This window comes from Chrysemys picta, chromosome 14, assembly GCF_011386835.1.
Source record: "Chrysemys picta bellii isolate R12L10 chromosome 14, ASM1138683v2, whole genome shotgun sequence".
Classification (NCBI taxonomy): domain Eukaryota; kingdom Metazoa; phylum Chordata; order Testudines; family Emydidae; genus Chrysemys; species Chrysemys picta.
In genome coordinates, this window is record NC_088804.1 from 17,260,079 (window position 1) to 17,284,303 (window position 24,225).

The following is a 24,225-nucleotide window of genomic DNA, read 5'->3' on the forward strand; positions in this document are numbered from 1 at the left end:
TTTTCTTTTTTTTTAGTGGTGGCGTAAAAAAGCAAAACACCTCTCGTAAGTGAATGACAGCTTATAACAGGGGTGAGTTAGCTGGGAGAATTTTAGGTTTGGCCTTTGTTAAAATTAACCCGGATACAAACAGCCCTTCATGAGATAAACATTTACATGAGATTTCTGGAAGCTCTGTTCTCATAGTATAGAATATCAGCAGAGTCACTCAATTGAATGGTTTTCTTGAAAACTGCTGCAGTCCACTCATTTTCTGTGTTCAAACTTTTTTTGCATCCTGTTACTCGAGTGTCGTCAGGCTGCTGCTGTACAACTTTGTAAACTGAAATAAATAATGTTCCCTTTTAATATTTTTAAACATGCATTAAACATGAGCGGAAAAGGTGTTGGTTATAAAATTGCTTTGGGGAAATTATATTTATTATGGTAACAAAGATAACAAAGCAAAAACATATGCAGCTTCTGATATCATGAGGATGGATAAAGGGATTTGTTCTCATTCTCTAGTAGTTTGTAAACAGTAGAAAATTATCCACTTCCAAAATGCTAAATCTTTTAGGGCCATGCAACAGGATAGCAAACTCAAAACCCAGTATAGAAACGTAGGGCTTGTCTGTTGAGTCATTGTAGATGCTAAAAACCTGCATTAAAAACCTCCGGATAGTTCCTGTTGAGTCATGCTGGCACATGGATCCAGTTAAGGTCCATTTGGTTTTTTGAGTTACTAATAAGGCCAATCTCAGGAACAGAGGCTGGACATTAACTTGGGATGCATGTGCTCTATTGAGCATAGAATAGGGACTCAGCCCATTTATAGGCCTGTAGTGAGTATCCAAATGAAAATGTTTGTCATAAACAAAAAGTTCTGTGCCTGGGCGTTGTGATTTCTAACTTGATTAAAATCTTTTTTTAATTCACTTTAGATACAGGAGTGAGTATTTAGTCACATCCTTTGCTGCAGATAGAAGTGACAAATCTTGGGAAATTGGCTACTACTACTTACAACTCTGCAGTATCCAAGCAGTTTCAGGTAATTTCGGTTTCTTTCTGTGTGAGGTTTTGTTTTTGTTTTGTTTTTTGGGAGAGGGGAGATGTCTGAGAAGGAGAAGGAGGTGTGTTTTGTTTATTTTAAACTGTAATTCTTCTAAAAACTTGCCATCTTCTCACTCTCAGGAATGATCTTAGAATTTAGAATTAATGTCGTAGGGTGCTAAAGCTGACAAATGTTTGAAAAGAGAAAAGGTTTTTCAATGAACAATGATGGGAAGATTCGAATTAAGGGAAAGCTTTGGAGAATTTAGGGTAAGTAATAGATGCTTGATTAAGAAATAGACTCAGGCACTTCAGGATGTAATCTTCTCACAAAAGACACCTTTGCATTTGAGGGTCATTGGAAAACCTGATCATCCCTTTCCTAAAAAGCAGAGAAATATATAGCAAGTGCTATTTTACTGAGGGAAAAAAAGGGCTTTGGGTTCCATAGAATGGTGAAATGTGTGTCAGTCTTCTCTTTGCCTTGACAGTGTATTCTACAGTGAAGTCCTTTTCGGCTCACAACAGCCAAGAAAGGGTTGTAAAGAAAAAAAGATACGCTCTAATCCCGGAGAATCCATTTGGGGCAGGAGATATTTAAAATAACACAACAGCAAATCAGGTTTTATCACTTGTCATGACTTGCCTTTTACAAACAAAACCATAATCAAGTAACTTTTACTTATAAACTGAGAATCTAATTTATAGCAAAAACAAAACTCAGTCGGCTCTAGGGAACAAAAGCAGATTCTTGAACATAATTCACACACCCTGCAATTTGGCAGGATACAGATAGATAATTGCTCTGTTGGTTTTGATTTTATACCTTGGTTCCGTTTTTGGATACCAAGATGATAGGTGCCTGTTATTCCTATTTGTCTCTTGTATTTATAATATCAATTAGAGGATTCAGGCATTGTGGACTTGTTTTCTCAAGACTTTTGTACCTTGAGTTAATTGACTGCCTGTTAATTCAAGGTGCTTAACGTGTTTTAAAAGCTAGTGTGGACACTCCTCAAGGTACAGAAATCTACTGAAGACAAATCTATAAGGGCCTGATCCAAAACCCATGGAAGTCAAAGCAAGTCTTCTATTGACTTCAGTGGGCTTTGGGTGCTCTATAGATGAGGGAGGGGGGAAGTCAGAGACCTTCACTAATCTAATATTGTCAGAAACCTGCACTAATCTAATATCATTGTATTTCAAGGAAATATAAAATATCCTATGAGTCACCATATAAATAGGGTGACACTCTCCTAGGTGTCCTATATATGATATCAATTGTGTGGGTTGTAAAGAGATATGCTATAAGAACGTTGCATGACTGCTGTCCTGCTGGAACAATCACATATGTGAAGTGTTTGTCTCAAACATTTTCTCCCCCTAGTAAGAAAAACTGTAATTCAATAATATACTGGTAAAATTCCTTTACCTTTCATCATAATGTGAAACAAACTAATCACTTTCACTCTAACCTGGAAGATTTCTTCTGCCTGAGAAGGCCTAGATTTCTGAAGTAAAATAATAAAAAATACATTTTCAGTGCAATTTTGTTATTTTTATACTCAATACCTGAAGGCCTCTGAGATCCTCAACATAGTATGCAGGGGGAACTGAATTACACAACGTTTTTTAAGACAGTGGTTCTCAACCAGGGGCCCGGGGCCACGAGCAGGCTTCAGGGGGTCTGCCAAGCAGGGTCAGTGTTAGACTTGCTGTGGTCCAGGGCAGAAAGCCAAAGCCCCATTGTGTAGGGTTGAAGCCTGGGACCCTAAGCCCTGCCACCTGGGGCTGAAGCCAAATCCTGGGCAACTTAGCTTCACGGGGCCCTGCTTGCTACCCTCTCACTCTGGCCCTGGCTTTTATATGCAGAAAAATAGTCATGGCACTGGTGGGCCGTGGAGTTTTTCTAGCAGATTGTGGTGGGAGGGCTCAGAAAGAAAAAGGTGGAGAACCCCTGGTTCAAAACACAGATGTTCTAACCAAATATATATTGCACTCTGTTCATTGAATGTGACACAAAAGAATAATTTGGTTGCATCTATCTGGAACTAGTTCAAAGGAGGTCGCCTCTATTTTGACAGCTGAATAGAAACTACTGATCCCTTGAGCCATTTAGAGTTGATTCGTAAGTGTAACCTGGGTATATCTTGGAAATGTGGCTTAGCACTTTTTTATGTTGCAAAAAAATATGGACCTTCAAAAAGCAGCTACATTTTTCCCTGTGTCAGAGATAATGCATGTATCCAACTGCCTGCAAGCTGTCATCTCTAAACATCTACCTTGAAAAGTAAACTTCCTTAGTAATAATTAAGTCAATTATTTTCTCCCAGAATTGTCTTTGTAAGAAACTACTTACAGTAGATGAAATCACTGAACCTAATTCACCCTGTATTACCCCACTTCTGCACTGGTGTAACTCTGTTGATTTTACTGGCTTTACACTGGGATAGAATTGCAGCATTGCAGTAGTCAGTTTAGACCTACATTGTTCCCTATTACCATCTCCAGGTCCACTCTAAACTTAGTTTTTCTTATTGGAATATGACAGTTTGATTTCTGATTAGCATCACCTCCCCCCCAACTCGCATTAAATTTGCCATTTGTTCATAGCGAGCTATATTTGTCACTGTATTGTTCTTCAATGATGGCCACTCACTCCGAGCAGTACTATCCTACTTGACATGAATAAGTGTGGCTGAACTGAACCCTGAAGAAATAGAGAGTTTAGTTAATTTTACCTAAGGAGATACTGTCCACAAAGATCTAATGTTCATCATCTGTGAAAAGTGGTTTAATCACTGATCTCAAAAGACTAGCAATGTCCTCCCCATGTGCACAGTTTACAATGAAATTGTAGAGAACAAGAAGCCTGAATAAAGAGTTGGAATTAATGTGCTTACAAAATTCAAAGAAAAGATAATAGATTTGGTTTGGGTCCAAACATCGTCAGCTAGATGAACACCAAGGACAATGTTTAGTTGTAGATTAATAATCCAAGGTACAAAAAGTTCTGAACAAATTGGGGGAAAACTTAAAGCCACAATATTAAGCAAACCAGAGGCTGAAGGTCAGACGGCAGTTACAAATCATTCTCAGTTACATGATTTTAAATGATGACACAATACTTAAACTATTGACCTTTGTAACACAAATATGCCTGAATATTATACATGGTGAGCAATTATGCAATTGACTGTATAAAGACAAATGTAAAAATCAACTAAAGTCCTTTAAATCTTGCTGGCTCTTAATCAAATGTAGCCCCAGCATCCAACCCAAGTGCACCTCTGTAAAGGACAGATGTAATTTAACTGAGCAAAAATAGGGGGAAGGGGGAGAGGTTCCTGCCAGCAGTTGGCCACTGGAAGTCTGAGGGACGATGCACAGAGAAGACTGTACTTGGTGAAATATTTGGGTCAAATGCCGCCACTGCTCACCAGATTCATTAGACCCACTGGCCATGGGGCACTATGCCTTAGACCAGTGGTTTTCAACCTTTTTTCATTTGCAGACCCCCAAAAAGTTTCAAATGAAGGTGTGGACCCCTTTAGAAATCTTAGACATGGTTTGTGGACCCCCAGGGGTCTGCGGACCAGAGGTTAAAAACCACTGCCTTATACAACTGTGTAATAATGCCTCAGTCACTGGTTCTCAGGCAGTGCAGCTCCAAATATATATAGCGATGCTTCTCAAGCATTTAGGTTCTAGAGGTGAGAAATGCTAATGGGACTGATTGTCCTCTCATGCTAGTTTAAATTGGGAATTGAAGTCAGTGGAATCAGACCAGTGCAAAGATGGTGTGAGGGTTAGGATTGCGGCTAATGATTTCTGCCCTATACTCAAGCTCTCTTTTGGGGACATATCTTTCAAATGAGGTGAATGAGGAAAACAACAAAGATGTTAAATGATGCATAGTAAGAACAGATGCAGGTCTGTATTCTCTTACGTCGCTGGTCCAGATCCTCAGCTGTGCCAGGGCTCTGCTCAGCACTGCTGAGGGGGAGCAATGGTGGCTAAATGCCATCTTTATGCTACTGTAAAATTGTGGTTTCTGGGGGCTGGTTTGGCTACTGGTGAAATTTAAAGCACTCTCAGGGGTAGCTCTAAATTTTAATATCTGGAGATATACCTATCTCTTAGAACTGGAAGGGACCCTGAAAGGTCATTGAGTCCAGTCCCCTGCCTTCACTAGCAGGACCAAGTACTGATTTTTGCCCCAGATCCTTAAGTGGCCCCCTCAAGGATTGAGCTTATAACCCTGGCTTTAGCAGGCCAATTCTTAAACCACTGAGCTATCCCTTCCCCCCAGGTTGCAAATTCTCTCTAGGGCCTGTTATGCCAACTAGAGATTGCTGGAGTTTAAGGCCGGAAGGGATCACCAGATCATTTAATCTGACCTATTGGCTATCACAGGCTGCCAGCACCACCAAGCCTCCTGCATACTAAACCCAACAACCGGAATTGGATCAAAGTATTACAGCCCTTGGGAGACTAAACGATCATGTTCTAGCATGAGCTGATAGTTAAAAAACACAACCTACTTTGTTTTTTTTAAAATATTGATTGTATACTTTTGGTTTTTAACAACTGTGGGCTAAATGGAGACACAACTTCCATTAACTTCTACTGGACTAGAATTTGGTCCCACTTGAATAACTATCAGCAGTAAGTGGGCAACTGTTAGCATAAATAAATAATATGCTATTATAGTATTACACCTAACAAGTTAAAAGAGAAAGTACATCAGATTTCATATATATTCGTGTGTGTGTGTGCATGCACATAACATGTATATACCCAAATTATCATCCCATGCTCTGTGGGAACAAGAGGCATGCAAGCTCTTGAAACAGTTTTAGAACCTTTTTAGAAAACATAAAGCAATGCGATTTTAAAAAATGGGTAGCAGTAAGTTCGTTAAACAAAAGTGTCTAGTTTAAATTTGTCAACATTTTGCTGCTTGCAAAGATGTTTTGCCTTCTAGTTCCAAAGAACAAATGACCTTTGCAAATTCATAATGAGGTATGAAATAAACACAGAGTACTCAAGGTGAGTCATTCATTAATCATAAGCAAAACAGGACTGAAATCAAGGACATAGCAGCATAAACTGTAAAAGTAATAGGTTGTGTAATCAGTGTATTTAATATTAACTACATTATGTTTTTCATGTGAGTTCTGAGAAGTTGATTTTTTGTGTGTTTACATGAAACTAATCCAAAGTAAATTTATTTTCTCAATATTATTTTGTCCCAATGTTGCCCCTTTTAAGAAAGCCTCTGACTTCAGCTTTTACTAGTTACTTTATTGTAAAGATTTTAGTAGAGGGGCTTAACAGCAGCCTACAAACTTACTGTAACTTTTGATCTGTCAGGTATTCCACCATTGTCTTGAAAGTGCAGATCCTCATGCCACATGTTTGTGGTAGCAGATCTCAGACTGGGGACATAACTTGGCCAAAAAAAAAATTGTTTTTGAAAAAAACACCTAAGTTATTAATATTTTGCTATCAGAAAAAGTCATGTTGGTTCTTTGTTCTGCAAACATGCAAAATGGAGTGACCACTAGTAGGAATTCCACTACCAGTCAAGGGCTTAGATGGCTCATAAGTTACTTTTGAAAACAATTATGTAAACTCTTAGGCAGTCTGGCCAAGTAGGTTTTTTACCTACATTCCACTCCAGATACAAATGTAAAGGCTAGAACAGAGGGACATCAGGTAAACTGATAACACAGCCAGGAGCTAACATGTTTAGAAAGCTTTGAACAGCTGCATCACACTGTTCCATAAATATTCTTTCATCTGTGAGAAGGTAATATTGTTCATTTTTACCTGTTTCAGAACTTCATGCATGAGAAACAGAATAGAATGAAAATTATTGATGTAAATTACAAGAAGGTATTACTGCATTTTGTGGCCCGTGGCTTGCCATTCGGTGAAGTGAAAGTCATATCACTTGTCAGCTTTTCAGCTCTGGCATGTCAACTAGGTGTTCATATAGAACAGTTTATATACCATGTCATGCCAAACTTACGTGTGACCTGCTGTCTTTTACTTCTGAGAGGGGTACATCACCTGCCATGAAATGCTGCAACCCATACTAGAAAGTGTTGTAATAATAATTATGAGCCAGAGATATTGAACTGATGGGTACACCTGTGTATATTTTGTGACTGAGAATTTGGCTAAAATCTTCTTTCACACAGACATGTATAGATCTGTCCTTTACTGGTTTTACCGTCATTTATTGTGATTGTGGTATTATCTCTGCTTGTAATGGGGAATTATTGCAAATAAAGTTTGACCAGAAATATTAATAAATGGCAAATTTTATAGGATGCTCATTATATGTATATACATCGAGAAATCTGGAAGGGCACATTTAATCTGAGATGGTAAACTCTCAAAAGCCAAGAAATTAAGAGCTAAAATAGCTGAAGAACGCTATTTACATGTAGACATTTTCTTCCAATCTTTGATAACATGATCCCAATTCAGTTAATATTCATTAGGACTGAGATTTTCAAAGGGCCTAAGGGAGTTAGGTGCTCAGTCCCCATCAAATTTCCATATGATCTAGGTACCTGATTCACTTAGGCTCCTTTGAAAATTCCAGCCTTAATAATACTTGTTTCAGTATGATTTTGTGAATCAGACCACACTTCATGTCCAAAGCCAGGTTTTACTTGAATCACATTCAGGACCCCTCTTCCTCACATTTATTTTTAGGGGGGAAAAATTCTTGGTGAAGCCAATTTGTGAATATTTCTCAGCTTAATTTCTGCAACTCCTTTTTCTAAACTGAGGCTATCCCTGCAAAGGTCCAGTCCTGCCCTCCTTTTTCATATGCATCTTCCATTTAAGCCAGTGACTGTAGGATTGGCTGTTCTAGCTTCATGCAAGAAGGAAACGTTTTACTTGGCCAAGCACCTTTAATACACCTTGGATGTGGTCCATGTTAGTGTTTCAATAGTTTATTTGCCTGTATTGAGAAAACAATCTAGGCGTTGGTAAATATGTGTCTTCTAATACCTAGACATGAATCAAAATTTCTCTACTTTTTTGTTAATACTTTGTAAGGTGAATTTTGATTTATGAGATACCTTTCTTTAAGCAAAGTTTTTGAAGGAAAGATCTCTTATTGAGAAAATTCTAGAGCAGCTGAATAAGGGATCTTTCTTCTTCCTTCTTTCATAGATTTTCCATCCATTTGGAGATGATAAGCTATTTTATTTTTTAAACCTCTGATTTATCCTGCATCATGCCTATTCTACTCTAAGGTTTTTCATTTTGTAAATTACACTGGTGTTAGATTCACACAGTTCTCAAGGTGTCTCTTCCTAATATGTATACCAACTCTCAAGGTGTCAAATACAAGTCATATTTATTCCTGTGATTCTCACTAGCTCTGTTGGGGGAGGGGAGTTCTCTCTGGCAAGAAATTTAAAGTGTATATCATTTCACAACTAGACTTTCATGGGGGAAAGTGTTCAGAATACTTGTTTAATTTTAGTTATGATTTGAGCAGTATATTCTTCATTGTAAGATTGAGAGGTTTGCCAACTTCAGTGAAATCTTTCAAAAATTAGGATTCAGGCATATTAGATGGGGAGAGCCTCCATAATATGCCTGTCTTCATTTTTGCTGATATGAAACAAACAGGCCAGTGGTTTAAATGTGGTGCGCTGGGAAATAGGTTACATATAATATCTCTAAGGACAGGATTGTCAGGGCCTGCTTTTCTCATGCAAAATGGTTTAAAAAAAGTTTCACTCTGTCCCAAGTCGTCTTGCTGCTTGAGTGCTTTTCCCAGGCTCCAGATCAATCGTTAACTCCCTACTTTTAAAACATGACAAAATATTAGGATAACAGACAGAAAATACTAGCTTCACAAGGGCTAAGCAGAGTGGTCTCTCTAATTCCTGCAGGCTTCAGAGTAGTTATCTTTTCCCTGTTCTCCGAACTCCTAATCAGGGCTAACTATTCCCAGTTACTGTGGCTCAATATCTAATCTTTCAATAAATGATAGGGTGTCTACAGAGCCAGACCACGAAGACATCTTCAACCCGCTGCCTGCAATATCATTTCCTGGCCTTACTGAATACCTGGCATAGAGCAAGGATTAGAAGAGCTGCACAGCAGCAAATTCTTCCCAGGATAGCTCTGCCCTGATTCCAATCATCCCTTGCGTGCTGCCATACCAAGGGCCTCTCTGAGTGGGCACCCCCAATACCACCCACAGATTCAGACCGCACCCTGCACAGTAGAGTTGCAGCAGTTTCACTACCAGGGAACCTGTGTGGCCGTGGAGATGGGAGACTAGATTAGTTCCAAAGGGTAAAATTTTCAAAAGGGCCTAAGGTGCTTTTGACTTTTACTGGGCTCTACGTTCACTTAGGCCCTTTGGAAAACGAGCCCTGAAAGGCATAACGATGTTCCATATTTATGATTAGGCTGTAGTCACATAATACATAGAGTGTGCTAAAGTGTGTCTGAAGCTAATGCGGTATTCTGTATTAATGGTGAATGCTATGAGAACTTTGGTATGAATCATATCATGACACAAGTAAATTAAACGACAAGCAGGCTAAGTTTTCTGATGCGCTATATAACTAATGATTGACCCTTTGGTAAAAGAAAGCTAGAGAAGTGAGGCAAGCAGTGGTGGTTGAGGTATTTCTTTCAATACGTGCTTCTGTGTGTTCCAATATTCATGGAAGCAAGGTTTACCATTTCCAGTGTAAAGGATTTTCTTTTCTTTTCTTTTCTTTTCTTTTCTTTTCTTTTCTTTTCTTTTCTTTTCTTTTCTTTTCTTTTCTTTTCTTCTATTTTTTTTGCAAGCTCTCTCTAGAGTAAATTCTGCCAACATATTATATATAGTCCATACGTTTTTTCCCCGTTTTCATTACTAGTGTCCTTTATACGTAAAAAAAATAGTTTTTTACATCTGCTCCAGCTAGTTGTTCCTTACATATAGTCATCATGTCCTGCATCAAATCTAGCCTATCTAGGTACTAGTGCTTTTAATCGGACATGGAAATTACTTTGATGTCACATGTTTTGTAACAATATTGGAGTGATTTCACCAGTAGATGGCTCGGCTGAAAATTGTTCCATGGTACAATATGGAAAACAGAAAAGGCTTGGTCCTGTGTTCTTACTTACTAAACACCAAAACGGGCTTTTTTTCATAGTCTGGGTTATTTAGATGGATTTTGTGTTCTCCAGTTGGGCTTATTGTCCCCTTGCTCTTTCTTTGTGTGAATACAGCCTGAAAGGACTTGAAATAAAAGTGGTGGTGGTGGTAATGGTTGATACGTATGTATGTATTTATTTATTATGAGAAATGTTAGATAATGACTTTTGTCTTTTTGTTGGGTGACTCCTTGGAAAACTGGTAGGTTAGGAAACCTGAATGGACTGGATCAATAGAGACGGGCAAGGAGTTTTAGTAAGTCTGTTTAAAACTTTGAGTTTGGGTTTATTTTCATTAGCTCCTACTTACTTGAAATGCCTGAAAAAAAAATTAGGAGAAAGACTCTCTGAGAAAGATACAACACTCTCATTCCTTTAGCTGGGACCTGGGAAAGCTCCTACTCCAGTTCTCTAGTCCTCTACCGAAAAAATAAGGAAGACAAGACTTTTGGAAACTCCTGATATTTTAGAAAGAAGAGAAGAATAAAACAAGCCTGCCCCACCTCTTAAACCTTGTGAAGTGATCACGCAACATGATCACTACAAAAATATTGCCGTTGTTGTACACCTCTGAAAATCATACTTTGTGCATGAAAGAAGATCAAATCAAAACCAGTTTGCACCAGAGCAGTCAATCACTTTGCTCACAGAAGGCTATTTCTCTCCCAGATTTCAGTTTGATCCCCCACTATATCAAACTAGCTGTTTTTGTTTTATCATGGGGAAAGTGTATTTTATTTCACTAGAAAATAGTTGAGCTGTTTTACCTTCCAGTAAATACCATGCGTGGAAAATTTCTGCCCATGAGGTGAACTTTTTGGAAAGTTATGAGTAACCAAAAACGTTGGCTTACAATAGAAATACTTGGGCAATATTGGCTATCTCCAGAAGCTATAATATACTGTCAGTAAAGTCTTAATATTAGGCCTTAATATCCAACCTTTGATAGTCATCTTGGTCAGCCAATTTGGAGCCTCAAAGATGTTTTAACTGGTTTTACTATACAGCTATGTAATGTGTGGCCAATACTACCTTTGTCAGGATTTTTAGGTACAAATAAATCTTCAGAATATCACGCAATAAATTCTAATTTCATTCATGCCTTACAGATAATAATTTAAAGAGCTACTCTCTGCTTGCAATTAACCACGGAGAAAATAGATCAGTCCCATAATTTATGTCTGCAAAAGGTTAGGCTGGATTTGTAATTAATGTTTGTTCCTTTTAATGAAATACTCCAAAGGTCTGCACTTCTGTCATTCATGGAGGTAATTTTTCAATTGATTAGTAAAATAATACTTGAAAAGTAAATGCACCCGCTTCAGCACAGAAATGTCTTAGTCAAGTGGAGACAATGACTGGAGTGCTTAAAAAAAAACAACCATTTCAATACAGTGGAGACTGAAGTTTTATTCCACCAGAATTCAGAACTCCCACTAAAGAGAAAATGCAGAAGGTAATTAAACCTCCAACGACGTTCTCAGCATGCTTTTGTCCTGTTTAATTCCTAGGTGGGTTTCAGCATATCTAAATGGTTTTAAAGGTAGATGCCTGAGCTGTGCATTCTAACAAGTGCAATACCCTTGGAAAGCATGCATTACAATGAGGCAGGGCTGCACCTTGATATTTACATTAGGGACAGGCATCCATCAGATGTTGGAAGTTCAGCTTCAGTCTGGGTAAGCATCCAAAAGTCTGGATGCTTACTCAGACTATCCAACACTCTCAAGTCTGAACAACTCATGAGAGTTGTGGTACTGCAATTTCTAGCTACCAAGTAAGTCTTTCTATGAGACTACTGCTCCCAAGCCAATAAAAACAGCCCCCCCTCCCCTTTTTCAGGCACTCAATAAAGATTCTGTTTGGATTTAGCTCTTTTTTTAAGGGTGTGTTTGAAGATTGAGCTGGTTTATTATTTTATCGGAGACAATTAGCTCATCCCTAATTTAACTTGTAACTTTCTTTAGTCATTTCGTCATGAATGAGAGAGTCCAACATCTCGGCCATAAAAGCCCTCAAATTCTACAGTGATGAACCTGCTACAAATGGCTTGATATGATAGCTAGGTTAGATTAAAGAATGCAAAATGAAAAGGGGCCCTCTGCTAAATTTCTGCAGGGTCCTAAAAGCAAATGCAGCCCTGTGTAAGAGAGCATAATCTCACTGAATTAAGAGGATTTGCTCGTGCTCACACTAAAGTGGAGGGTTTTGTTTTGGGAGAAAAGAACAGCAAGACACAATTAGCTAAATGGAGATATAGTCCATCTATTTTTAGTATATAGCTCATTGACATTTTTCAAAATTTCAATCTCTTTTTTTGCAAAAATATTTTGCTATTGTTCAACCAGTTTATAGAGTGGTAGATATTTAAAAAAAAAGTTTTTAGCAACATTCTTTGAACACTTTTCTGCAAGTTCAACAGTAAAAATAATTTTTTATTCCTTAACGAGCATCTTCCATCATAGATAATAAAGTTGTCTCAATAACCAAGTTTCAGAGGGAGACATGAGAGAGGACTTTTATGGACCAGCTTCACTTTGGCTGGCACAACAAGATATAAATTATACACCCCTGGGCCAGCCTGTCCCCAGCTTTTCTGCCATAGCTTCCCACTGGACGAGGTTGCTAATGGGATATGTTGAATTAGTACATCCCGTGGCTGTTCTGGTTGTCCCCTCCTTGGTCAGCTTTTGGGATTGTGCAAGCTTCCAACGGACAACATGGCTGTTGGGAAGCAGGTTGTTGTCACTTTCCACCATCACATTAACTTCCTTGGCTGACTTCCTGCCACTTTGTGTTCCAGCTCTAGGGTCTGTGCTCGTTTCCACTGGCATGGAACATGAGCTGAATCCAGTACTACACCTTTCATCTTGCATTTTTAGACAGCTATGCCAAAATTTCCGAGCAGGCCACTGATTTTTGGGTGCCCAGCTGAGAAGTGTCTCAAGTTGGGAATAAAAAAGCTGAGGCACTCACAATTACATGTCATGTCTTAAAGTTCTAGCCCTAGTGTTTTAGAGCCATAAATTGTAGGAACATGAGGACTGACAACTATTTTTATTATCTTTATATAAAAAATGCTAATGATTTTCACTGTGTAAATGTATCCACAGAACAAACCCAGCAAAGGCAGCAGTAGTATCTCAATCTTGCTCTGGAAGGAGTACTTCCAAAAGTGAGGAGGTAGTTCAGTATTTCAGTCCCATGCGTGCTGCCTTTGATCTTTCTGTGGAGAGGTGGACATCTGTCTGCTTGGAATTGGTGAGAGATCACTAAGACTCAGATTGGCTCAGTGTTGCAACGTCTAGGTCCCATTTTCTCTTTTTTTCTCAGAAGTTCTAACATAGCCATACAGACATATTCATATGCAATGGCAAAACACAGCCAGAGTATGGATTGAACAATAATGACATATTCATAGCTATAACGGGAGTATTTAAGATCAATAATTCTCTAAACTCCACCCCCAACACACACAAAAAGAGACTTATCAGAAGCCCAATCAACCTGGAGTCAGTTTGTAATGATCTCATGAAAGACCAAAGGTCTTCATAGTTGGATCTTTTGCCTCTATAGATTAATGTGAGTTTTCCCATGTGGACAGTGTTGATTAGCTCAGTTAGCCCATCAAAGAATGTGGGGGAAAGAGCACATTTCATTTTCGCAAAATGACTTTTTGGCCATTATATGTGCTGCAGTAATCCAGTTCCTTGCATTACTTGAACAGGATAGATCTTGAATGTCCAAAACACAGAGGTTTGACATAGGGAAAACCCCTTTCCTAATTGTCTTGGATAGAACACCACATGAAAACATTGATATACTTTGACATTCAAAGACTATACGAGACAGGTTTGCATTGGAGCGGTCATATTTCCAACACATACTATGTGCGGCAAGTCCAGTCTTATGCAATCGCTGAGGAGTCCAATAATATCTATGTAGATTTTTGTTCTGAAAGAGAAACAAAAACAAAGAACTGGATGTTCTGCATACATTTTCCTATCTGTCCGAGGAAATGGAGAAGTTTAGCTCCTTCTCCCATTATGGTACAGTGAATAGAACAAATAAAGGGGTTCAGCCATTTGTATGTTACCCACAAAATGTTTTTGATTAACATACTTTTTAAGGTGCACTTCAAGTGGCGTGTTGTTTATGGCCTGCCAACCATTCCCCAACTCATTTCTAAATCTGAATCTAAGGTTAGAAATGACCTTGCTGTGTTGGTAGCTAATAGTTATCACAAAGATATGTGAAGGAGGCTTGAATTGTCCATTCAACAATATCTTTTATGGTTAATATGCTCTTGGATTTGAATTTCAAGCTATTAGCAAGTTTAAATCTTGGATTATAGTAGATTGGAATGGAAGAAAAGTTGGTGAGATCAGAAGTAGTAATGGACTTGATTTTCTGAAGAACGCTCCAAGAGGAGGTACATATTGTGTTTTTTCTGAAAGGTGCAGACAACCATTTTAAAAATAGAAGTGCAGAGAGAAAGTCTCCAGCCACGGGGCTTGGGAAAAGTTGGTATGACAGAACCATTTTATTAAAAATCGTAATTGAAAAGACAGATGATATAAACACAGATCAGGTAATCCCACACCATGTCCCTCAATTGACCCTGATTAATTAAGTATCTTGTGGGATACCCATAAGAATTGTACAACTCTATTTATTCTTATAAAAGTTGAAGAAGGAAATGTAAATGGAATTAAGTTGCTCCTACATCTTGCTCCTACATTCATTTTAATAGTGTCTACCTTTCTCAATAAAATATATTGATAGTGAGCAACCTTTTGTCAGTTCTCGAAGTATGGCATCCATGTTTGCAGATACTATTTTTGTTAAATCAGAGCATATCCTGATGCCTAGGTAATTTATTTCTTTGCACCAATGTAAGGAGAATGGTTGATTGTATCTGAGATGGATTTAGACTACGAGAAATATCCATCACTTGAGACTTGTTCCAGTTTATCTGAAATTCTGATAGCTCACCGAAGTAGTTTGCTGCAGATAGTAGTGGTGGAATGGAAGAGGAAAGGTTTTGTTTGTTTGTTTTTAACATAAGCAGGATATCTTCTGTATATAGACTAATCTTGTACTCTTTATCCCAGATGGTAATTCCTTCAGTGGATGGTGTCTGTCTGATAGCCGTGCAACTACTAGCAGCATATATGTCAAATAATAGAAGCAATAGAGGGCACCCCTCACACACTCATCAGTTTAACTGAAAAGTGGAGGAGAGGACACCATTTGTCAGAACAGAGGCAGGGGGTGATTTGTAAATATCATCACTCTAGGTCAGAAATTTAGGTTCAAATCCTAATTTTCTCAGGATTGCTTGTAGGTATGGCCATTCCACTTGATCTAAGGCCTTTCCGGCAGCTAATGAAAGGATAGCAGGTGGAGCATCGGTTGTTTGTGCCTGATGGATTATGTGGAAGATCTTTTGAGTGTTGTCCATGGCTAATGTCATATATGAAACCCACCTGGTCTGCCTGGATGATTGACGGGGCAATGTTGTTTAGGTGGGAAGCAAGAATCTTTGTCAGAACTTTATTATCTGTGCTCAACAGAGAGATGGGGACAGTAGTCACCATTATGAAGATCGTCCTTGTCTTTTTTTCTTTTGTAAATATTTCATTATAGCCTTTCGACAGTATCCCAACTAAGGGATTAATAAATGTCCTATATAATTCTGCTGGAGCACCACAACACCCAGATGCTTTGACTGAATTGAGTGAGTCAATTGCCTGCTTACCTTCTAGTAAAGAGAGATGTTCCTCCATAAAATCTGTCTGAGGTAGCAACAGTGTATTTAGGATAATCCCTCCATGAACTGGTCTAATAGATTAGAACTGAGCTCACCATGAGATGCGTTAAGGGATTCCTAAACATTTTTAAATGGTCTGTTAATTTTATCAGATTCTAATGCAGAAAGACCATTGTCCTGTAGCAAAGAGGCTATGGTGTTCTTGGATGAAGCCATTTAAATTTTCCTCACTTTATTCCCTCCCCACTCCCATATAATGCCTCTGTTTAATTCTGCTAAGCATGAATTAAGCATGGGTGGATGTATTCATTGTATTTGTATTTTGAGGTAATGAGAGAATGCAGCAGCTCATTACTTTGAGGGTCTTCTTCAAGTTTCCTTCCCCCCAAACTTGGCAACCTCCTCTGCTAAAGAATTAAGTAATTTATTGCTTTCTTTTTTCTCTTCAGATGCAAATTGTATGCAGTGTTCTCTTAAGGTAGCCTTCAGTGCTTCCCATAAAGTTGTTGTGGAGGAGCCAGTATTTGTATTTGCCTTCCAGAAGCTGGTAATGGATGTTTCAATCATCTGAAGAAATTTAGAGTCTCTAAGTAGATGTGAGTTTAACTTCCATCTTGAGAATCTTGACCAGTATCTGTGTGAAAAGAAATTAGAGCATGATTAGACATGATATTACTCAAGTCTGCCTCCAGACATGCAGAAATATATGTAGTCCTACTTCATGGGATTCTTCAATCTTCAAATATCCACTAGTCCAATATCCTTGAGTAGGGATAACAAATGGTTTGCAAACGCCTGAGCTTATTACCTAGATACACTTAGATTTGTCTGTGACATCATCCACAATCTCCTAGTACTATTAGGATACCCGTTCTAGTGGAAATAATGTCAACTAGTCCTGTGATAAAGGGTGCATTCCCACTATTAGGATTATATGCCCTGCCCCAAAATAATCTCTTACTATTGAAAATGCCTTCAGTTATTATGTAGCTCCTCTTTGGATCCAGCCATGATGGAATAAATTGAAAAGTTGGGCTCTTGTGGATTAGTATCGCTACTTCCCTGCTTCTGGAGTTGAAAGAAGAGTGATATTCATGTCCCACATAGTTTTGTAATTATGTCTGCATCTTCAGTCCTTAAATGGGTCTCCTGAAGGAAAGCTCTATGATATCCGTTTGATTTTAAATGCCTCAAAGTCTTAATTCTCTTGGAGGGTTCATTAAGGATAAGCCCTCATACATTCAGGGGGAAAAGCTTAATAGAGTTCATGAAAAATCAGTGATGGTTCAGCTGCTAACTGATGCCCAATAGACTGACAGCCTCTGAGTGCCTCTCTATGCAAAACAAAAACAAACCCACCCATTTTACCCCTAATATTCCAGACTTTAGATACCTGTGAGCCCTTAATTGAAGAGTTTTAGTGTGTGTGTGGGGGTTGAGGGGACCAGGAGTCAGGGCAGCCAGCTTCTCTACAGGTCACATCCCCCAAGTCCCATTTTCAACAGTGACTTAGGAGCTAAGTCTCACTGACTTTCTGAAATTGGGACTCAGCCATATAAATTACTTAGGCAGTGTGACACTGAGCAGAAGAACACTTAAATACCTTTAAAAAATCTCTGCCTAACAGCCTGAGTCAAATGCCCATTGAAGTCAATGGATGCTGAGTCAGGCCCTAACTCACTTCACATACTGGAGACTCAAAGGGTGAAATCCTGGCCTCATTGAAGTCAATGGCAAAACCCCATTCACTTCAGTAGGGTCAAGAATTCACCCAAGGAGCTATGAAATGACATTAACATTCAGTCACTATCAACTTGGGTTGGATTCAAAGCAGTGACCCAGGAGAGAGAGCCTGCATAATCCATTGCTACTGCCCAAGTGCTCTGAGCCATTTTATAGATTCGACGGTCGGAAGAGACATAGTGATCATCTAATCAGACCTCCTGTATAGCACAGGCCATAGAACTTCCCCCAAAATAATTCCTAGAGCAGATGTCTTAGACTAACATCCAATCTTGAGTTAAAAATTGTCAGTGATAGAGAATCCACCATGACTCTTGGTAAACTGTTCCAATGATTAATTACTCTCACTGTTAAGAATGTATACCTTATTTCCAGTCTGAATTGGTCTAGCTTCAACTACCAGACATTGGATTGTGGTATACCTTTCTCCGCTAGATTGAAGAGGCCATTATTAAATATTTGTTTCCTATGTAGGTACTTATAGACTATAATCAAGTATACCTCTTAATCTTGTCTCCTTTCACTGTGTTTGAAGAGAAGAATTAATCTATAATTTTGAGCTCCCATTATTTTAGTCTAGACAGTGAAAAAGAGCAATGAAAAAATAGTTGGATTAGTTTTTCAGTCACCTCCTTAAAATTCCCTTCATTGGAGGAAATGTTTGATTATTTTAAATGAATATAATTACGAAATTCTCTTTTGTAAATGGAGACATTTTCTATGCCACCGTCTAAAAAAGGCCTTTTACTAAAAGTGTAAGGTAAAATTCAGCTCCATTGCTGCTAGTGTGTTAAGTGTCTATGATTTACAATGGAAACTCTGAAGTGTGTATATATAATTCCTAAATGATCACCTAATTGAAATATTTAATTAAAGACCAGCTGGAAAGGTAATCTTGGAAAGTAAAGTAAAGTCAAAATAGGCAGTAAGGGAATTGATTATTTAAACCTATATAAACTGGAAATATTCAGCTATTAGCTAAGTCCTCAGGTGACAGAAGATTTTCTACTTTAAAATAACTTATTTCTGTTTCTGTTTCCAATGGGCTAGTACAGGGGTGGGCAAACTTTTTGGCCCGATGGCCACATCTGGGTATGGAAATTGTATGGTGGGCCATGAATGCTCACAAAATTGGGGGCTGGGGTGCGGGAGCAAGTGAGGGCTCCAGCTGGGAGTACAGGCTCTGAGGTGGGGGCAGAAATGATGTGTTCAGGGTGCGGGAGGGAGCTCCGGGCTGGGGCAGGGGGTTGGGGATCGGGTGGTGGGGGGTGAGGGCTCTAGCTGGGGGTGCAGCTCTGGGGTGCAGGAGGGGGGGACTGAGGGGTCTGGAGGGCAGGAGGGAGATCAGGGCTGAGGCAGGGGGTTGGGGTGCGGGAGAAGGTCAGGAGTGCAGGCTCTGGGCAGCGCTTACCTCAAGCAGCTCCCGGAAACAGCAGCATGTCCCCCCTCTGGCTCCTACATTAAGGCATGGTCAGGCGGCTCTTCATGCTGCCCCGTCCACAGGTGCCGCCTCTGCAGCTCCCATTGGCCCCATTTGCTGGCCAATAGAAGCTCTGGGGCAGCGCTTGGGGTGGGGGCAGTGTGCGGAGTCCCCTGGCTGTCCCTACGCGTAAGAGCCGGAGGGGGGACGTGCTGCTACTTCCGGGAGCCATGCGGAGCACGCCTCTGACTCCACTCCCTGGCAGGAGCTCGAGGGCCAGATTAAAATGTCTGAAAGGCCAGATGCGGCTCCCGGGCCATAGTTTGCCCACCCCTGGGCTAGTAGATGGGGTGACTCAGTACCTCACAAGATCAGTCTTGCTCATACTGGCTCATTCAGTCTTGTTCATACTTCCCATTAAAAAGGTGGAACCAGACCAGGTCCCAAGTCATAAAATGTGGATCTCGAGATCAGGCAAGTGATGTAATTCTGGCCTGGATCCCAGTGGAGATTCCAGACATATTGCTGAAGTTCAGGGAATTTGGATTCAGAATTTTGGTTTGTTCTGATTTGAAGCTTTATAATATTAATGCTTAAAGCTTGTCTCTCATGGCTTTTGAAGAGGAAGAAGAGGGAACCCCCAATAAACTACCTGATGCCAGACAAAGATTAAGATGGAGAATGTAACTGATAACTTTTGGGGACACCCATGTAAGCATGCTGAGAAACCAAGCTAAATACCTTTTCTGGTAAAGTAAGGAATATAGATCATCACAACAGTTAAAGACAATATCTTGAAAGACATGGCTTCCACTCTCAGATGTGAAATGTTGGGCACATGTTTCATGAGAGAGATGCTGGGATCTGGTTCTGGGTTCACATGCATAAATTTGATACACCACATAATTTGAATGGATCTAAGACTGCTGCAGAAAACTTACTCTACATGACAGTGGTTATCTTAGTAGTTTGTTAATACATAAAATAATCTTGTCCAAATTCGGCTCAGTTACAATAGAGAAAATCTAGAATAACTCATCTGAAGTGGGTGGAACCACTCCAGATTTACTGTGATGTAACAGACATATTTTTTCAGAATATAGATCTCTGTAAAAACATTACAATATGCTGTCCCACAGTTGTGTTCACTGGAATACTGTGTGTTAATTAAAAGGAACAATATCTAGTCTTATTGCAGAAATTAATCTTAGAAAAAAATTAAACAAGCTCTAATAGCTGAGTGGTTTCTCCTCAGATTTGTTTCGTTCTGCTAGGTCATTATGAAGAAAAGTTCAAAATGCCTCTTATGTATATTGTACAAAGACTAGATCTCAGGTTGAAAAGTCCAACAACTCATTTGAGAGTACAAACTCAGCTTGAATGTATCAAGTGGTTGATATGGATAATAAGGACATCTACAGTGACATCCTCCCCACATCCCCCAAGGTTGAATGAGAACCCCTCATGTGTCAGGGTATAATTCAGTTTGAGGGAAGGGACGAGGAAGAAATGACCCCCTATGAAGGAGTTATTTCATAATTGCTCACTTTGGAGTTTCCTATCCCTGAAGCATATGGTACAGATCTCTATTGTAGATAGACCCACTGGTCTGGCAATTCCCATGTGATGTGTCCATTTCTAGATAGAGCAATTATTTACATAGGAAATGCATTAGCCATATTTCCTCTGCCTCTGTTATGCTCTAGGTTGCAAATTTTATTTATTTGACATTGGAAACAGAATTAATTTTTCCGTAACATAAAAATGATTTAGTTTATACCCTGGAATCCAGACATTTTTTCCATAAGCTACTTATTTTTGTGTTGCATTTAATTGTGAGAAAGCATATTTAAGACATGAACAAGTTTCATTAGCTGACACTTTATGATGATTGGTGGATTACAAAAAGAGAACCGAGTTTACAGTGATGGCCTATATGGGACAAGTTGAGCAGGAAAACTCTCATTTAGCTGCTCCTTGTTATGCACTAGACTAGAGTCAACATTATATTCAGTGAGCAGGTGTGAAGCTGTTTAGTAAGCCCTGGAAAAGAACTGTGAAAAACACAAAATTGTAAGAATGATGCTGGAAACTATTCAACAATGAAGGCAATCCCACTAGAGCTAAAGCAATGCTATTAAATAATGAACAGTAATAGGTGACTGCTGTAAATTGGCATGTGCTGCCTGCTGCAAGCTAGAGGATTAATTCTGAACCATGTAATTTGCCAAAAGAGCAGATCTACTTGGAGGTGAATGTTTTGCAGTGTGTTATATTGCTTTGTGGAAAGTCAGGAGTCCCATATTTGGACTATAATTCTACCTCCCAGTACTGATGAAGCCTGAATGGCTTCAAAACTCTGTACTCCTTCATTAGTACCAATCCCAATCTATTTTATTGTTTTCTTCTAATTTATTTTATCTGTTTCTTCTCCATAGCTCACTTTTGCAGTGAAAAAACTATGAACCCTGCTTACTTAACTAGGTGAGCATTTTATCTGCATGAAATAATCTACTAAAGTTAATCTACATTTTTACTGTTCACCATTGGGAGTATGTGGTTCATAGCCTGCCTCTTCATTATAAGTCAGTTTTGTCACAGTAAATGCATTGGGCTTTCCTAATATAGGGCCAGATATTCACAAATGTACATGGTGCAGTCAATAAGAGTATGTCTGCACTGCAGGTGGGAGCATGTCTCCCAGACTCCGGCTAGCAGGCCTTGAGCTAGTGCACTAAAAATAGCAGTCAGGGCTTTAGAGCCCAAACTGTAGTGTCCACGCTGCTATTTTTAGCACACTACCTCAATCCCTGCTAGCAGAAACCTGTCTACCTTAGCTGGGAGGCTTTCTCACAGGTACAGTGTAGAGTTGTAGACATACTCTAAAGGGGGACAGAGAGCCCCACAGTTTAGCATAGGTTACGTTAGGCATGTAAGGGTATGTCTACACTACGAGAGTAGTTCGATTTTACTTAAATCAAATTTTTGGAATCAATATTGCAAAGTCGAACGTGTGTGTCCACACTAAGGACAGTAATTCGACTTTGTGAGTCCACAGTAACGGGGAAAGCGTCGACATTTGAATCGGTGCACTGTGGGTGCACTGTGGGCAGCTATCCCACAGTTCCCGCAGTCACCGCTGCCCATTGGAATTCTGGGTGGAGCCGCAAATGCCTTCTGGGTAAAAAAAATGTGTCGAGGGTGCTTTTGGGTAACTGTCATCATCCGTCCATCACTCCCGCCCTCCCTCCCTGAAAGCGCCGGCGGGAAATCAGTTCGCGCACTTTTCTAGTCAGTGACAGCGCAGACGCCACAGCACTGCGAGCATGGAGCACGCTGCGACCATCGCTGCAGTTGTGGCCGCTCTCAACGCCTCGCAGCTTATCATCCACCTTTCCCTGAGGCAGATGCAGATAAGTCAGGCGAGGAGGCTACGGCACCGCGGTGAGGGCCTGAAGTCTGAGAGTAGCACAGAACTCTCAGAAAGCACGGGACCCAGCGCCGAGGACATCACGGTGGCAATGGGTCATGTTGATGCCGTGGAACGGCCATTCTGGGCACGGGAAACAAGCACTGAGTGGTGGGACCGCATAGTGCTGCAGGTCTGGGATGAATCCCAGTGGCTGCGAAACTTTCGCATGCGGAAGGGAACTTTCCTGGAACTTTGTTAGTTGCTGTCCCCTGCCCTGAAGCGCAATGACACCCGGATGCAAGCAGCCCTGACTGTCCAGAAGCGAGTGGCCATAGCCCTCTGGAAGCTTGCAACGCCAGACAGCTACCGGTCAGTCGCGAACCAGTTTGGCGTGGGCAAATCTACCGTGGGGGTTGTTGTGATGCAAGTAGCCAAGGCAATCGTTGATGTACTGCTGCCAAAGGTAGTGACCCTGGGAAACGTGGAGGCGATCATAGATGGCTTCGCAGCGATGGGATTCCCAAACTGCGGTGGGGCCATAGATGGAACTCACATCCCTATCCTGGCACCGGACCACCAGGCCAGCCAGTACATTAACCGAAAGGGCTACTTTTCCATGGTGCTGCAAGCACTGGTGGACCACAGGGGACGTTTTACCAACATCTACGTCGGATGGCCGGGCAAGGTTCATGACGCTCGTGTTTTCAGGAACTCTGGTCTGTTTAGACGGCTGCAGCAAGGTATTTACTTCCCGGACCACAAAATAACTGTTGGGGATGTGGAGATGCCTATAGTCATCCTCAGGGACCCAGCCTACCCGCTAATGCCCTGGCTCATGAAGCCCTATACTGGCGCCCTGGACACTGAAAAAGAACTCTTCAACTACCGGCTGAGCAAGTGCAGAATGGTGGTGGAGTGTGCTTTTGGCCGTCTCAAGGGGAGATGGAGAAGCTTACTGACTCGCTGTGATCTCAGCGAAACCAATATCCCCATTGTTATAGCAGCTTGCTGTGTGCTCCACAATCTCTGTGAGAGCAAGGGGGAGACCTTTATGGCGGGGTGGGAGGTTGAGGCAAATAGCCTGGCTTCTGATTACACACAGCCAGACAGCCGGGCGATTAGAAGAGACCAGCAGGACGCGCTGTGCATCCGGGAGGCTTTGAAAGCTAGGTTCCTGAGTGAGCAGGGTAACCTGTGACTTTTAAGTTTGTGTACAGAGAAGCTGAACCTGCCCCCGTTTCTTTACCCAGTTAATGTTGACTATCCTCTCCAGTTACATACCCCCTTCACTCCCTTCCAACACACGTTTAGAAATAAAATCACTTCTACTTTGTTAATGAACACCGTTGTCTTTATTACTGTTTTCGCGGGAATGTTTTAAAACTGGGACGCAGACTGTGGTGGGGAGCGGGTGTAGTGTAGTGACGCAAATGAAGCTTCTAAACTCAAGGATTGACAGGCTCCGCTGTGGTGGGCTGGTTGTTTCAACGGAGCCTGTCACCCCTCCTGATCGGGACTGTGTGTATGGGGGGGCTATGTGACTTTGTGGCAGGGGGAGGACGGTTACAGATCCCCTGCTGCGTGGCTCTGTGATCCTGCATAAGGACCGCCGCTTAAGATCTGTAACTGCCCTCCCCCGCCACAAAG

At 40.5% G+C, this 24,225-nt stretch overlaps 2 long non-coding RNA genes across 2 annotated transcripts in view; one reads left to right on the forward strand and one right to left on the reverse strand.

The window, feature by feature from the left end:
* Positions 1 to 24,225, forward strand: part of LOC122173919 (uncharacterized) — a 304,056-nt gene that overhangs the window by 177,676 nt on the left and 102,155 nt on the right. The window contains exon 4 of the long non-coding RNA XR_010592553.1: positions 924 to 1,030. This is a non-coding gene — a long non-coding RNA (uncharacterized LOC122173919). The remainder of the gene's footprint in view (positions 1 to 923; positions 1,031 to 24,225) is intronic.
* Positions 13,649 to 24,225, reverse strand: part of LOC122173918 (uncharacterized) — a 28,376-nt gene continuing 17,799 nt past the window's right edge. Inside the window, exon 3 of the long non-coding RNA XR_006174953.2 lies at positions 13,649 to 16,637. This is a non-coding gene — a long non-coding RNA (uncharacterized LOC122173918). The remainder of the gene's footprint in view (positions 16,638 to 24,225) is intronic.